An 18,455-nucleotide genomic window follows, 5' to 3' on the forward strand; every position below is an offset into this window, starting at 1 on the left:
AGATATTTATGAACTTTTGGCTCGACTTGTACCTTGAATTTATTTAAGTTCAATTCAAGTCCAACTATTATGATATTAAGATCAATTTAAGTTTGACATCTATGATACTATTTTTATTTCGTGTCCGGTATTTAAGGTACTATTCCCGTTTGACTCTAGCCCACCCTTTTACCCTTTCCCCCTCTGCCCCTACCTAGACACTGCCATTGTCGGAGAGCTAGGAGTTCCCGTTGGATCAGTGTACTTCCGGTGATGAGTACGGGCGGTACATGAGAAGTGCCGATGATATACAGGCATCGATATTCAGGTGACATATAGCTTCCGATAAGTTCCACAAAAAGCACCAGTGGTTTTCGTTCGAAACTTCGACAGGTTTGATCTGACGACGCATCTCCAACAACCAATTTTATCAACAAAATTCTCCAGAATCAGTAGTACACAGAGTACTGTGGTGACATCTAAACTTTGAACTTTTAGTTACTTGCTACAATTTAGTTACTCCTGATAATTTAGTTTCTTTGTATTATTCTGTCCCCTCTACATTTCCTGATTATTTCAGCTCTTGATTTCCTGTAATTGCCTTTAATTTGTGGTATTGACTTTTTCTTGCTTATTCTATCTACTCTACGTGGGCCTTATTTTCCTGCTGTTGCTTTGTATTCTCGATGGTTGTTTTGTTACTATAGGTGTTTATATTTTTGTGCTGTAGTTGTTTATATTTTCTTAGTGTAGTGGCTGTGGTTGTTGATGGTAGAATAGGGTCCTGTTCGAGGAGGTGCTGGGGGTGGGGGATGAGAGTAAGCCAAGTAGAGGAGGAAGGGAGAGGTCTGGAGTTAAAGGCGAGAGAGAAATATGTGTCGCTAGAGTTAATAGGCTGAGGGTTGGGTTTTGGAATATAGGGACTCTCTAGGGAAAGTTCATAGAGCTGGTGAAGATTCTTAGAAATAGGAGGATCAATATTGTGTGTGTCTAGAAGACTAAGTGGGTAGGGTCTAAGGATAGAGATGTGGATGGTTACAATTTTTGGTTCACAGGAAGTGAGAGGTGTAGGAATGAAGTTGGCATCCTAGTAGATGAAGAGCTTAGAGGGCAGGTAGTAGAGGGTAAGAGGATTAGTGATAGGTTGATGACTAGTAAGTTGGTCTTTAGGGGGTTTATCCTGAACGTGTGTAGTGTGTATGCGCTGCAGGTGGGCTTGGATGGGGAAGATAAAATGTAGTTTTGGGAGGACTTAGATGAGGTGGTCAAGGCGTGCCTAGCACTAAGAAGATTATTGTAGTAGGGGATTTCAATGGGCACATCGGGGTGTTACCGGGAGGCTTTGGTGATGTGCATGGTGGTTTTGGTTTTAGGGACAGAAATAAGGAGGGAACTGCTCTGCTGGAGTTTGCGAGGTCCTTTGGGTTGGTGGTGGTAAATTCGAGCTTCCCAAAGAAGGACTATCACCTGATCACCTTTCAAAGTGTGATATCTAAGACCCAAATTGACTTTTTGCTGCTTAGGAAAGGGGATAGGGCATTGTGTAAGGATTGTAAGGTCATTCTGAGTGAAAATCTTTTGACTCAGCATAAGATCTTGGTGATAGACTTAGGTATAAAGAAGGACAAGAGGAATAGAGGTCTGGAGGGTCGATTAAGAATTAAGTGAGGTGGCTTGATGCCAGTGAATATGCAGGAGATAGGGGAGAAGTTAGCGGGTATAGGGTTATGGGAGTGGAGGGGAGACGTAGATAAAATATAGGATAGAGTGGCTAGGTGCATTTATGAGACTGCTAGGGAAGTGTTGGGTGTGTCTAGGGGCTGGGCCGCTCACCATCGGGGGGATTGGTGGTGGAATGAAGAAGTTAAGAAGAAAGTGGAGACTAAGAAGGGGGCGTATGCTAAGTTGGTTGAGAGTAAAGATGAAGAAGAGAAACGGGTAAGTAGGAAGGAGTACAAGCTAGCGAGGAATTAGGCTAAGCTAGTAGTTATGACTGCTAAGACGACAACATTTGAGAGTTTGTATGTGGGTTAGAGAAGAAAAGAGGGGAAAAGAGGTTGTTTAGGCTGGCTACAGCAAGGGAGAAGAAGGGCCGTGACCTTGACCAGGTGAAGTATGTTAAGGTAGAGGATGGTAGAGTGTTGGTGGAGGGTGCTCACATTAAGAAAAGATGGCAGTCGTATTTTCATAGGCTCTTGAATGATGAAGGGGATAGAGTAATTATGTTAGGGGATTTGTAGAAATTAGATGAGTGCCGTGATTTTAGGTATTGTAGATGTTTTAACATGGAGGAGGTCAGAGAGGCTGCTCGTAGGATGCGAAGGGGTAGGGCGACGGGGCCTATTAGATTTCTATGGATTTTTGGAAGTTTGCTGGTGAGGTTGGTTTGAGGTGGTTGACTTATTTATTTAACGGAATTTTCAAGTCAGCAAAAATGCTCGAGGACTGGCGATGGAGTACTATGATACCTCTGTATAAGAATAAGGGTGACATTCAGAGTTGAAACAACTATAGGGGTATTAAGTTATTGAGTCACACTCTAAAGATTTGGGAGAGAGTGGTCGACTTAAGGTTGAGGAGGGTAGTGTCTATTTTAGATAACCAGTTTAGATTTATGCCTGGGCACTCAACGACGGAGGCAATTCAGCTGGTGCGGAGACTGGTGGAATAGTACAGGGAAAGGAAGAAGGACCTGCACATGGTGTTTATCGACTTGGAGAAAGCATACGACAAAGTACCTAGGGAAGTCCTTTGGAGATGCTTGGAGGAGAGTGAGGTCCCGGTGGTGTATATCAGAGCCATCAATGACATGTATGATGGAGCTAAAACCCAGGTAAGGACGGTGGGAGGCAATTCAGAACATTTCCATCTCTTGACAGGGTTGCATTAGGGATCTACTCCTAGTCCATTTTTGTTTGCTTTGGTTATGGATGTGTTGACGTGATGTATCCAAGGAGAGGTGCCCTGGTGTATACTTTTTGTAGATGATATGGTTTTGATTGAAGAGACTCGGGGGATGGGGGGAGGGGTGTGCATGAATGATAAATTAGCGATGCAGAGACAGACCCTTGAGTCTAAAGGGTTGAAGTTGAGTAGGAGCAAGACCAAATATTTGGAATGTAAGTTTAATGGCTCGAGGGAGGAAGACGAGGTGGTAGTAAGGTTGGATTCTTAGGTGGTTTGTAAGAGGGATAGTTTTAAGTATCTTGGGTCTATGATTCAGGGGAATGACGATATTGATGAGGATTTCTCTCACCGTATTGAGGATGGATGAATGTAGTGGAAGCTCGCCTCGGTGGTGTTGTGCGATAAGAAGGTGCCCCTAAAACTTAAAGGCAAATTGTACAGGGTGGCAGTCCATCCGTCCATGCTGTATAGCGCAGAGTGTTGGCCTATAAAGAACTCTCACATCCAAAATATGAAGGTGGAAGAAATGAGAATGTTGCGTTAGATATATGACTTACTAGGGGTGATAGAGTTCGGAATGATATTATTTGGGAGAAGGTGGGAGTGGCTTTGGTGGAGGATAAGATAAGGGAAGGAAGATTGAGATGGTTTGGGCATGTGATGAGGAGGGTCACGGATGCACCAGTTCGTAGGTATGAGAGGCTTGCTTTGGATGGCTTTAAGAGGGATAGAGGTAGGTCGAAGAAATACTAGAGAGAGGTAATTAGACGGGACATGGAACAGTTATAGCATACTGAGGACATGGACCTAGACAGAAAGATCTGGAGGACGGGTATTAGGTTAGAAGGCTAGCGCCAAGTTGGGTAGGTAGGGTAGGGCTTTACTTGGTAGGTTTATTAAGCCTGTTTTTCTACCTTGTTGCATGCTGTATTACTATTGCTTACTTTTCTTTGTTTACTATTCCTCTGTTCACTATTCTTTTGTAATTAGCATATTTATGTTTTGTCATCTTTTTGTTTGGAGTTGATTACTATTCCCTGTCTTGAGCCGGGGGTCTATCGAAAGAAGCCTTACTACTTTTTCGGAGGTAGTGGTATGGATTGCGTACATCTTACCCTCCCCAGACCTCACTATGTGGGAATAAACTGGGTTTGTTGTTGTTGTTGTTGAAAATTGATATTGTATATATCAATTAAAGTGAATTTTAATATTTTATAATATATGAGTGACATAAACAATAAGTTATCTTTTACTTTAATAAATTTACGCTAGAAGTTTTATTTTATTTATTGTTAAACAAACACGACATAATCATAGGAAGGCACACACAAAAAAATTTAAGCTAAATAAGATGAAAGTTTTATTTTTAATACACGACATAATCATGAGAATGCACACACTCACATAAAAAATCTAAATAAGATGGAAGCTTTATTTTTTAAGAATGAATATTTAAAGCGTGAAATGAAATTATATGAAAAAAGTTAAATAAGCTAGAGGGTATTTTTGTAATAAATTAACATACTCTTAGAAATTATACAATGCATATCATTTTGAATATAACAAACCAAACACTCAATAATAAATAATCCCAATATAATTAATTCTAGCATAACTTATCTCAGCACAACTTATCCTGTCATAACTAATCCTAACATAACTTGTATTTAAACCAAATGACCCCTTAAGGATCAGGAATTGTATGCGAAATTTTCTAAGTGTGAGTTTTGGCTAAATGCAGTGACTTTTCTTGGGAATGTTGTTTTTAGTAAGGGGATCAAGGTGGATCCCCAAAAAGTCGAGGCAGTTAAGAGGTGGCCTAAACCCATGACTCCAACTGACAAGAGGAGCTTCTTGGGCTTGGCTAGGTATCATAGGAGGTTTATGGAGAGTTTCTCTTCTATTATTTTTATATTGAATAAGCTAGCCCAGAAAAAGGTTAAGTTCTTGTGGTTCGATGCTTGTGAGGGTAGTTTTGAAAAGTTGAAGTATAAGTTGACTTCTGGTCTTATTTTGACCCTGACCGAGGGTACTGAGATGTTTGTTGTATATTATGATGCATCCCGTGTGGGATTGGGTTGTGTCTTGATGAAGTATAGTAAGGTTATGGCTTATCCTTCCAAGTAGCTTAAGGTTTGAGAGAGGAACTATTTGACTCATGACTTGGAATTGGTGGCTGTGGTTTTTGCTTTGGCGATTTAGCGCCATTATTTTTGTATGGGGTGTATGAGGATATCTATTCAGATCATAAGAGCTTGTAGTACATGTTTACATAGAAATAGTTGAATCTCAGGTTGAGGTGGTGTCCTGAGTTACTTAAATATTATGAGATGAGTTTGCACTACCATCCAGGTAAAGCTAACGTTATTGCTGATGCTCTTAGCAGGTTTCTATAAGGAGCTTATCCTATGTTGATGAGGATAAAAAAGGATTGGTTAAGGATATAGATAGGTTAGCTAACTTGGAAGTTCATAATTTAGACTCTGAGGATGGAGGAGTGATTGTTCAAGAGGTGGTTAAATCATCTTTTGGTGCCGAGGTGAAGGACAAATAAGATTTAGATTCTATAATTATGTTGATTAAGGATGATGTGGGTCAGAAAAAGGTTATAGCTTTTAAAATTAGGGGAGATGGCATCTTAAGGTATCAAGGTAGGTTGTGTGTTCTTGATGTTGATGGGCTGTGGGAAAGGATTTTGACTGAGGCTCATGAGTCCAGATATACCACTCATCTGGGGGTGACCAAATTGTATCATGACTTGAAAGAGATCTACTGTTGGAACAATATGAACATAGATATGGAAAATTTTATGGATAAATATGTGGTTTTTCAGCAAGTTACGGTAGATAACTTGAGACGTGTTGGCATGTATCAAGTGGTAGAGTTGCCTATATAAAAGTGGGAGAGCATTAACATAGATTTAATTATGGGTCTTCCACAGTCTCGAAATCAGTACGACTCAATTTTTGGGTTACTATGGATAGGATGACTAAATTTGCTCACTTACTAGTGAGCACTAATTACTTTTGTGAGGATTATGCTAAATTATTTACTCAGGAGATTGTTAAGTTGCATAGAGCATCTATTTCTATTATTTCAGATCGAGGTACACAATTTTCTTCTCACTTTTGGCATTTGTTTCAGAAGGGTTTAGGGACTAAGGTGAACCTTAGCACCGCTTTCCACCCTCAAATGGATGGAAAAGAGAAAAAAACTATTCAAACTCTAGAGAATATGTTAAAGGCCTATTTGATTAATTTTTATGGTAGTTGGGTTGATCACTTGCCTCTTATTGAGTTTGCTTATAATAATAGTTATCATTTGAGTATTTAGATGAATCCTTTTAAGGCTCTTTATGGTAGGAAGTGTAGGTCTTCTATTGGGTGGTTTGAAGTTGGTGAGACTAGGTTATTTGGTCTTAACATAGTTCACCAAGCCATGAAGAAGGTGAAGGTGATCAGGGAAAGATTTAAGACTGCCCAAAGTCGCCAAAAGTCTTATGTAGATGTGAGACGAAAGCAATTGGAGTTTGAGGTTAGTGATTACATGTTCCTTAAAGTTCTCCTATATTAGGAGTCATGAGGTTTGGGAAAAGAGGAAAGCTCAATCCCTGTTATGTTGGCCCGTATTAGATTTTGAGGACAGTTGGGAATATTGCTTTGAGTTGGATTTGCCTGTAAGATTGGGCTCTATTCACCATGTTTTCTATGTGTAAATATTGAAAAAGTGTGTGGGTGATTCATCTTTGATTGTTTCTGTGGAGATTTTTGGTGTTTTGAATTCCTTGGCATATTAGGAAGTCCTAGTGAATATATTAGATAGGCAAGTTCGTAGATTAAGGACTAAGGATGTAGCTATGGTAAAGGTTCTTTGTAGGAACCAAAAGGTGGAAGAAGCTACATGGGAAGCTGAAGAAGGTATGAAGTCCAAGTATACATTCTTGTTCCCAGCGTTGGATTCAAATGCTTGAGGCATGAGTTTCGTTTCCTTGTTTTTTTTCATTTTGAATTTGCCCTTAGATTCTGGTTGCACTCTGTCATGCATAGTGCTAAGGGTTCCCCTAACTTCTAATTCTGGGATGAATGATCCTGGGGAGGGGGAGGGGGTAATGTAATTCTCCAGGTTTTAAACTCTAAAATTTCTAGATTTATGTCAACACTGCCCGGACTACGACTCAGGTGATGAGTCGTTATCACTCATCACGAGTTGTAGGGTGAGACTCATGCTCTCACCTGTGAGATGGCCTGATATTTTCCCCCTAACCACGAGTCAATGTCTTGAGTCATGATGTATGGAAATAACTCGTACGGTAATAACTCGTGGTCATAAAAGTGAGGTCCCATGCTTTTGATGCGGAGGTCACGAGGCCAGGTAACGACTCATGGTCAGACCTCACGAGTCATTACCTGATCCATAATGATTGGCACATATTTTTCCTACACATTTTTATTAAGGGATTTTTGGTCCTTTTTCATCTTTTACACTTTACCCACATCTTAAAAACACTCCTAGGGTCCCCTTATCATTAGTTAATCAAATCAAATTCACTTCTCTCATCTTAAACTCCCCAAAGCAAGATAAATCTAGGGTTTTTAAGGGATTAAACATCTAGGCTCCAATTGAAGGTTTCTCTCTAAACTTTGGTGTTTCAGGCAAGTCCCTCCTCCCTAAACTTTAATTTAACATAATAGAATATGTTGATCTTTGTTTATGTGGTTTTAATGGTGGGATTTGAAATTGGGTTGAGGATTCTTGATGATTATTACTTGAATTATATTTCCCATGGTTTAAATGTTTTGGTTATGGTTTAATTGATGATTTTTGGGGCTGAATGGGTGTATGGTTAAAATTGTTGGAAAGGTGGACATGATTTCCCCAAATTTATGGATTTTTGATTTGGAATTGGCATTGACCTCAACCCACTTTGTAATTTAATTTTGGAATATGGATATATGCATAATTTAACTTGTTTTTGGAACATTACATTACATATAAAGGCTAAATGGATTTGAAAGGACTTGGTGGCCATGGTTTTGGATTTTTAAAATGGAACTTAGGAGTCAAATTGGTTAATTGGATTGGAATGACATAATTGGATTAGCTTGTAAGCATAATTGGTATTTCAATACCAAATAGTAAATGCCTTAGTAAATGACTCTTGGGGTAACAATTGGGATTGTGTTAAAATATATTAATTTGTGCTTTAAGGGGATTGTGTAGCTCGTCGCGAAGGTGGAGGTCCTGGGGGGGGCAATACTAAAAACCACAGTTATCGGCGTGGGGGTCTTTATAACCGTGTGCATAGTTTGCACATTATATATTTTGGGATAGTTAGAGACTTGGTGCCTTTGACCCTCGAATTTCCACTGGGCCTTTTTAGCAGGAGGAGCTGAACCCATATAGCCCATGGTGCCCTTAGGATGGATAGAGCTACACAGTCTAGGTTAGTGATTTTAAACTCTCATATTCATGATCCTTACCCTATCCCAACATATTATATATGTATATAACTAGATATGTGTATGTGGTTTGATTGATTTTGGACATGGTATTATTTTATCACTTTCCCTGAGTTATAAAATAATGCTTATCCTACTGATCGTCCTAGGATGATACATCATTTCATGATGAAGGGTCCAACAACTTCTCTTTTACCCCCATGCAGCTTTAGGTGGTGTAGTTATTCGTTGAGTTGCTGTGAAATGATGAGCCTCCATCTTCCAAAAAACTTTTCCATTTCCTTAGGTTTCTTTTTAAACCATTATCATGATCAGGGGCATGTATCGACCTAATTTGATATTCTAGTTTTAGAGTCTTTTTGGACAAATGTAGGGATTATTGATCATTGCATTTATTTTGGATTCTCTCCCTTGGTTTATAAACATATTTTCATTTGGTTTGGTTTTGCTTCTGCTTTGATATTTATTGTGCTTAGGTGGTTAGGCTAAGGGGGTGATCTCCGGCCCATGGTGATCTTAAATACCCATCACGACTAGGTCCTGGTTCAAGTCATGACGGATTGACGCTTTTCGTGATTTGGCTAGATCTATATCTCTATCCAAGGTTTGTAGCTTTATTGGTTTGGTAGGTTACTACAGGTCGTTCTTTAAGTTTTTTTTTCTACTATTGCAGTGCCAATGACTAGATTAACAAGGAAGGGGTTTCTTTCAAGTAGTCTATGGAGTGCGAGTCGAGCTTTCAGAGGCTAAAGAAATTTCTCACTTCAACTCCTATTTTGACTCTTCCTATTGAGGGTTAGGGATTTACCATATATTATGATGCTTCTAGTGTTGGCTTCAGTTGTGTTTTGGGGGTCGATTTATTGCTTTGGCATTTAGGCAACTGAAGGTTCATGAGTGTAACTACCCGACTCATTATTTGGTGTTTCCGATGATAGTATTTGCACTTAAGATTTATAGGCATTCACTGTGAGATTTATACTAATCACTGTATGCTTCAATATCATATTACTTTGAAATAGCTTAATTCAAGATAATGCAGATGGATGTAGTTATTGAAAAATTATGACATCTCTATTTTATACCATTCGAGTATGGAAAATATAGTAGCGAATGCTTTGAATTGGAAGATGATTAGAATGGGTAGCTTTGATTCTATTTTAGCCTATTAGCGTAGGACATACAGTCATTAGCCAATTTGATGATTTGACTTGATATTTTAGACTCTAGAAGGATCCTTGCTAGTGTTGAGGCTAGGTCTATGTTATTAGAGTAAATTTAGAGTCGTAGTTTGACGATAATAGACTTTGTGGCTTCCATGATAAGTTTGTGAATGGTGAGTCTAGGAGGGCTACCTTGGATCCTGAGGGTATTCTGAGATGTGATGGCCGCATTAGTATTCCAAGGGTCAAAGACTTGATTCAGTTGATATTGGATGAGTTTCATAGTTCCAAATACTCTATTCACCTTGGGACAACTAAGATGGTTAGAGATTTGAGGCAACACTACTGGTGGAGTGGCTTGAAGAGAGATGTAGCATATTTTATAGCTCATTGCCTATGTTGTCAGAAATTATAGGCCTAGCATAAGAGGCCTAGTGGCCTGATTCATAGAATGTCCATTCTCGAGTGGAAGTGTGTAATGACTTGATTTTTTGTGAATTATTCATTTATGTATAATTTTACCATTTTGCCCCTCCTCGTGGTTACCTTATGGTATTTCTGGGGTATAGGGATAATAAGCATGGTTCTCAATTCATTACGATGTGATTTGTGTGAATTTATTATTTTTGGTGGTTATAAAGGCTTTATAGTTGGCATCGATCAACATTTATTAATCTGTGTGTGTCGGATGGCAAAATGGAATGCACTAGCAGATCTAGAACTTTGAATTTAGGTTGGTGTGGTTTTATGACTTTTATATCTTATTTTGGCCTTCTATTTGGAAAGTTGTAAAATTAGGTCTTGGGGGTCAATTTTGTGAAAATGACATTTTTTTCAAAAATCTGATATCTCCATTGAGTCCGAAGCATCGAATTTGATAGGGTAGCATAATTCATTTACGTTCTTGGGATTTTGGATAAATCTTAACACAGAGATTTGAAATTTTCCAAGTCTCCAGTTGGTGCATAACTACTAGTGTTATTGCTAAAGAGGCCCTTTGGGCCCTTTAATAGAGGGTGCTTTAGCAACTAATTGACACTAAAGCAACCCTAGCCGCCTAACAAGTACCACTAAAATATAACCCAAGGGTTTGCTTTAGCGGACTGTCACCATAGCGGGGGTACCGCTTTAGTGCTTATTGCTAAAGCGGCCCAGGGCCCACTTTAGTGGTACCTGGTAAGTATAAATACCCCCTTTTGTGATTTTTTCACTATTTTTGAGACTTGGAGCTTGGGGTTTTGAGTTTGAGCGATTTCTTCCATTTTCAAGCTTAGGTAAGCACCAAATCTCTATTATAATTATTTTCCTTCGATTCTTCATTTGAATATTGTTAAAACTTGAATTTGAAAATAAAATTGGGGGATTTTGGCTCGGAAGGCCTAAAATAGTAATTCTTCAATTTAAACCCCAATTTCAATCTATTTTTTCTTGGATTTTTTTTCTATAAGTTCCTTTAATCATGTAAATATAATTTTGGGAAAAATTCCAATTTTACCCTTTTTTGAAAACCTTATTTTGGGGTTCGTTTTGACCCTGACCCAGAAATGAGAAATATGGGTATTGTTAGCTTATTTTTAATGCGTAGATTCGATATTAGTGTATTTTAGTTGATTTCAGGTCTATTTGTATGGAGAAAGCTCTATAGTGAAGGCATTTTGGGATGATTTTCTGCATTCGAGGTTGGTTATGGCTTAAGTTTCTCCAGACTGGGCTAGATAGTGAATATTTGTGTAAAATCATCTTGTGGGTGTGGGATAATCAAAGAAATGACTTTATTATTGAGTAGTGCCCATGTGGGGGCCTATATTGTTGTTATTTTGTGGTTTTGAGATATTATTTGCTCTGTGTGCCTATATGGGGACTTATATGATGTTGCTTTCCTTATGTATGTATATTTGGTGGTATTTTTCTGGTAAAAAGGCCTAAATTGGAATTTATGTGGTATTAATGGCATATATGTGTATATTACTCTATTTGCATATGGATTTCTTTGAATTCATAAATGGTGGGTATATTGAGTGTATTTCTAGCTCACATAATTGGTATATTGGTTTGATTTGGAAATTCTCATTCTGGTTGGTTGTGAGCATTACATCCTCATATTATATATACTAGTTAAACATTGGTACCACTGTGGAAATACTAGACACACTGACTTCATGACATTTTTATAGACCCTCTGCCGATGTATGTGCTGGATAAGAGTCATGGATATTGGTATTTAATTGTATATGAGTTGACGAACCCCCATAGGTCCTACCTTAGGAGCATAACTCGATAGGTATATACGGAGGTTGGTCACAACCTGGTTTATCACATCACATCATCATCATAACCATCATTATCTTCATTACATTTTATATATAGATATATATTATGCCTATTCTATGTTGTATTATTATCTTTGAAGTGATATCTATCTATGTGTACTTATTTTCATACGTTTATGTGTGATATTTTTATGTCTGTTCATCTTTCTCGCATTTGAGTGTGGTATATGTGAATATTGTAGAACTGTTAGTGGAGAATTGTGAGCTATCATTTGGATATTTTGTTATTGTAGGTGATGTGTCCATAGTTTGTATGATTTATTTTCTACTTTGCTCTATTAGCCTATGATGCCTACTTAGTACAAGTGGACCGTACTCACCCTTACTGTGCCCTTTTGGTGCAGATGCGAGTACGAGTGCACTGCACGGTAGCTGATTCAGTCGGTATCTGTAGTATATTTGAGGTATCATTGTTCTATGCTTCTGGAATTGATCTACTACCTCTTCTTATCTATTTTATGTCTTATTTGTATTTAGAGACAAATTATGATTCATTTGGTCTTTTATTGTATCTTTTTACATTCGAGATGTATTTAGTATTTCTTACAATGTGGTATGAGGTTTTGGAATATTCTTATGGTATTTTTGGTTGTGTATCTCTTGCTATTATTATATATATGTGGTTTGACTCTATTTTAGGAGTCTTGCCTTAGTTTTTTGTATTTTATTCTATTTCATATCAGTTTAGGTGATAGTCTTACTTGTCAAGACATGCCGCAACAAGTGCCATCACGACCCTTAAATTTTGGGTCATGACAAATTGGTATCAAAGCAACAGGGTATATTGGTCTCATTAGTATTAGAAAAGGGTGTCTAGTAGAGTCTCGTGGATCGGTGCATAGATGTTCATATCTATCTTTGAGAGTCTATAAGATATCCTTAGGAAACTTTTCTTTTTTTGTTCCTTATCATACGGATTCTTTCATACCTGGTGTTCTAAATCGTATTTCACTCTTTTTTACGCAGATGGTGAGGACTAAAACTTGTGAGGCTAGAGATGTGGAGCCATCATCCAAGGATAGATCCTAGTCGAGGGGATGAATTATGAGTCATGGACGGGCTTGAGGTAGAGAATGGTCATGAGGATTCAAACTTTCTAGTACAGTACTAGAGGACTCTCCCCCGAGCCTTAGGTTGAGTATGTTAGAGTTATGGGTCCTACTCCAGTCCCATAGACTTTTTCTACCCAGGTCTTGGAGAGGTTATTGATTCGCTTACTGACGTATTTGGAGGGTGTTCCTTTGAGTGCATCTGGTGTTCCTCCATCTTCGATTATTATACCTTGGTCTATGCCAGAGTCTGCCTATGGTGTTTTTCTGATTTTGAGTATGGATTCTCCAGCGGTACCAAAATCAGCTTATGGTACTTCATAGCCCTCGAGTGTTGTTCCTTCTTCAGCGCTAACATCTGAGTATGGTATTCTAAGGTTAGGAGTTTAGCCTTTATCCATTACCTTCTTTTATGGGGTCTCATCCTTCCAGATTCACTATACCTCGTATTATTATGAGTATAGTTATGTCTTCTATGGATCAACGATTGTTTGAGAGATTAAGTCATTTGGATCCTCCTAGGTTTAGTGGTGCTATAGGCGAGGATGCCTATGAGTTCTTGATTGACAATCGTAATAACTTTCATAACCTTGGTTCTCTTGTGTCGCATGGGGTTGCTTATAATACTTATTAGTTGAGAGATATAACCAGATATTGGTAGAGGTCACTTGTTAGTTATAGACCTCTTGATTCTCTAGAGATAACTTCGAATCAATTTACTGAGGCCTTTTTGGACAGGTTTGTGTCGTACAATTTGAGGGATGAGACAATACATGAGTTTGATCACTTGGAGCATGGCTCCATAACCGTTATAAAGTATAAGGCATGTTTTTGTGCCTTATCTAGATATTTTTATGCTAGTATTCCCATTGAATCTCAGAAGATTTAGAATTTCATGAAGGGGTTGGATGCTTTTCTTTAGCTGGCTATGACTCAGATGGTAATGTATGAGGCATCATTTCAAAGTATAGTGCATCATGCTAAGATGATTACGTCTATTCTTTGAGGGTTTCAGGGAGGCGCCAAAAGGGTGTGCCGTCAGGGTGACTTTAGACATCACACTACTCGAGAAAGAGTTCTAAAGATTTTTGTGGGTACCATGGTAGACCAGTGCAGGAAGCCTTTCAGGTTTCAGATAGTGGGTCTTTTATTTTAGCAACTTTGGGTGGTCTTTCTAGATTAGCAGTACCTCCTCCTATTGAGTTGAGCCATAGAGGTTTCTGCGCGTGTGGTGAGGTTTGCCATTTGTCCAAGGACTGTCTTTGATGTGTTTTTAGGGTTACTTCTATATTGACTGTGAGAGGTATAGGTTCTACTAGAGATGCACGATACAGAATTAGTGGTGCCCGTTGTGGTGGTCGTTGTAACGACCCAAGACTACCCCCTAGTCGTGACATTGTTCTTAAAACCACAAGTGATCCCAAGCTAACCCATGTATTGGCATACTACTTGAGCAACTGATTTAAAATGTATATGAAAGCTAAATTTGCTGAGCAGAAGCATAATCATGAAAAATATAAGTAAATATGATACTATAAAAGTTTAAAACATGATAAATCTAAAAAAGGAACTTGAATTACATATAATGTCTCTGACTGACTATCTATGAAGTCTCTACTATACTGATTATAGGTAGTCAGGACATGACCCTCAATTAACCCAAATCAATAAATAAGAATAATGGAAATAAAATACTAGAACTGCAACTGACTTAAGTCCCCAAAATAAGAGAACCCATCACCTGCTAGCTGAATGTTGAAAACTATCTGAACCTGGTGTGTGGGCTATATCTGGTACCTACATTATGAAGGAATGTAGCCACAAATGCATCTATGTGGTCAGTACTTTGGAATGTACTGAGTATGTGAGACATGTGCTAAATTATGAAAAATACTTAATGTATAGGTTAAAACTAAAGACATAAGCTATCTGCTGAAATATCCATTTAAATCATGGCTGTACGTAAAAGCTGTCAGACATAGTGAAATTTCTAAATTATGAGCAAAATGGCTCGATGGACTCTTGTACTATGTCTGTTTTGTAATATGGATATTCTTACTTACATGTTTGTCATCTGGACCCTTGAACCCACTAAAAAGCAACATTTTAAATACTTTTTGATGAGTGTAACACACTCACTCCATATCAGCATCCAGGTTAGCTTCCATGTCATTTTATTAAATTTCACATAATTTTTAAAATGCCACATAAGAAATTTAATATTAAAAAATAAAAAATTTAAATTGAGAATTAAAAAAAATTAAAATTAAAATTGAGCTTTTCCAGATCATTTCCAATGAAAAATGTTCCCTTATGTGACAGAAATGGCTTTTAGTTGAGGGTCAAAGTCATCATCATCTTGCCATCAACGTTAAAGTTGAGATTCTTCCTTATGTTCCTGCTATTTTCTCTCATTTCTATTTCATTATCAAACTTGCTATCTGATGTGATAGGAAATTGGTGAGAATAGATAATGAAACCTTGACACTTATATCCCTTCGTTATTCTAGTTTTATTTGCTTAAAGCTTCATGATGTTACCGATGTGGGTATGTCTGCCTTTGCGATAAAATTGTAAGGGTTTGAAGAAATTCTCTTGCGGGTCTTGTATGTTTGGAGATAAAGGTATGAATGCTTTGCTTGATAATTGTTCTTCTCTTGAAAAGTTATCTGTTAAATGTTTTTTGTGTATCATTGATGGCTTTGCAGTTGACCCGATTGGGCCAGGAGCTGCGGCTTCATCGCTTAGATCTATATGTTTGAAAGAGTTGTATTATAGACAATGTTTTGCACCTTTGATTATTGGGTCTAAGAATCTAAAGACTTTGAAGTTGTTGAGGTGTTTAGGTGATTGGGATTGGCTTTTTGAGACAATTAGAAGTATGGAAAATCATGTTGCTGAGATTTATTTGAAGAGGCTTCAAGTTAGTGATGCTGGACTTAACGCAATATCGAATTGACCAAAGTTGGAGATTCTACATTTGGTTATGGTGGAAGGGAGGCAAGGTGGTGGATGACGTGGTGGGGTGGTGGTGGATGGTGCTGGGCGGAAATATGCTGGAATGAAGGTTTTGGGGGAGGGGGTTGCTGGAACGGAGGTTGGGTGGGTGGGTAGGTGGGGAGATTTTAGTTTTTTTTTTTAATTTAATATATTTTTAGTTTTTTAAATGTTATAAATATTTTATCACATACCCAAAAAATGCGTGTTTACACGCGTTTTGCCATATTATCGAGTTAATGTCAAGTATGCAAAACAATGTTTAAAATGTTGTTTTTAATGGGTTCAAGGATAAAGATGACAAACGTATAATTAAAAGTATCCACATTACAAAACAACCATAGTATAAGGGTCCATCGAGCCATTTTACCCGAAAAACATTGCTGTAAGTTGAAAAGCTATAAAGTATGAATACTATATGTAAATCTCAAGTTAATGCTCATTAGGCTGTAAAAGCTTATTGAGGGTCATGAATAGATACTGAGCATGAATACATGAATATATAAAATGAATGCAACACCAAGTAAAGCATGTGCTGAACTAATCTGTAAAACTGAAAAATTGATAAACTGAACACTTGGTCATCCAAACCTGAGTTGATGTGGTCTGAATACTAAACAAAGACTGTGGGAGCTAACATTTAACCAACGTGCCCCAATATGAGCTAATTGGGGTCTAACCTGTAACCCAGTTGGAAAGGGGTTAATACCTTACCTCAGGTACTGACACTGACGGTATAGATCTACTACACTAATGTCCCGAAGGACTAAGGTGTCAGTTTTCTACTAGAGGGTGAACCCTAAGAGAGTTTCAGTCCTCTACTTGTGAGATAACCTACGTTGGCTATGTAGTTCTGGAACTTACGAACTTCTACAAAAGGTCTTAGTCCTGTACTGGCCGGTGAGCATTTATCCCTAAGTTTGCTCGATGCTAAGTCCTACTCCTAACAAAAAGACACTGAGACATAAGATGGTACATACACTGATAACGGATATGCTCAAGTCTTGGTATTTTGAAAATAATAGTGCATGCAGAATCTGAAGTAATCATGGACATGTAAACTGATGTATTTAGCATGATGTAATACTGGTGAGTATTTATGACAATGTTACAAAATTTCATGATACAAACATGGTATGAATAACTTGAAATCTTGAAAAAATTAGCATGCATGATCATTAGGTACGGGGTGTTCATAACCCACTATCATGGAAAATAATATTATTAAATTTGATGATTTCAATGTAATGACATGATAGGAAGTTTCATGACTTAAACTCAAAAACCAACAATTTCATCAATGTATTGAATCATCATGATTAGAGTATGAAAGAACTCTTGAAATTATGAGGGAGCACTCTTTCAATGGTAAAATTCAATAATTACATGGTGGAAATCATGGAATTTATACTTTTCATGGAACCCTAAATAAAAGAGGAATTAAACTTGAGAATTTGGGGAAAACTCAGGGACCTAATGGGTGAAAGGGACCCATTGATGAATATCCCACATACCTGGACTTGTTGATTTCTTAAAGGAACATTTGAGTTGGGAGACCTTGAGGTTTAATTTGTGTGAGAAACCCTTGTTTTGGTGTTCTTGAGAGTTTTTAGAGGAGAGAAATTGACGATTTGAGTTTATGAAATGAGGTAAAATGTGACTTTATAAATTATAGGGTCATTTAGGACATAAATGACCAGATTACCATTGAAAAACTGAAGAGAAACATGGGTTTTAGCATTATTGAACAAGGTTCATTCCACACTACTTATAACGAAGCATAAGGTCCGTGCCACTCTACTTATCACAGAGCATAAGGTCTATGGAACCACAAAAATACTCATAATTTTTCACTTGGGTATCAGATTAAGGCAAAATAAGATGCGTTTGAAAGAGGACACATTTGTATATAATTTGGTAGGTCTTGAGATCCAAAATTCCATTTATTCCAGAAGTTATACATGTTCAAATTTGACCTTTGTAGGATCAAATACCAAAAATTTGGTCGAATCAAAACCTCTTAACTCATTTTTGCTCTAAGTTTTTCTTATGAATTTTTTTCACATCATAAGAACTCTTCATACTGGGATAATGATCATGACACTTATATTCACATGGGAATCATTGGTATTGAGTTAATACATGTAGGAACGACGGTTTAAATTTTAACCCAATATGCAGGGTGTTATAGTTGCAGTTCTACTCAGTTTGGTGGTGGTCAGGGATACTGCTATACTATACCTATCATACCAGAGGTAGAGGCTTTCAATGCTGACATCATAGGTATCATCCCCATTTATTTCAGATCTACATCTGTGTTATTTGATTCAGAATTAACTTTCTCCTATGTGTATGCATATTTTGCTTTGGGTTTTGATTCTGCAAGTGAGCCTCTTTCCAAGACTATTCATGTACTCTTTAGTGGTGGATCTAGTGTACCAATATTGTATTGTGACCTTATTTGGGCATGATACTTAGGTAGATCCAATTGTCTTAGAAATTGTAGATTTTGATATCATCTTGGGAATGGATTGGTTAGCTCCTTACCATGCTAGCCTAGAATTTTATGCT

The 18,455-nt window shown here is 37.7% G+C and overlaps 1 pseudogene; it reads left to right on the forward strand.

Annotated features, from left to right (window-relative positions):
* Positions 1-2,677: 2,677 nt before the first annotated feature.
* On the forward strand, positions 2,678-15,903 carry LOC124897773 (annotated as a pseudogene).
* The last annotated feature ends 2,552 nt before the right edge of the window (positions 15,904-18,455 follow it).

This window comes from Capsicum annuum, chromosome 1, assembly GCF_002878395.1.
Source record: "Capsicum annuum cultivar UCD-10X-F1 chromosome 1, UCD10Xv1.1, whole genome shotgun sequence".
NCBI classification, from domain to species: domain Eukaryota; kingdom Viridiplantae; phylum Streptophyta; class Magnoliopsida; order Solanales; family Solanaceae; genus Capsicum; species Capsicum annuum.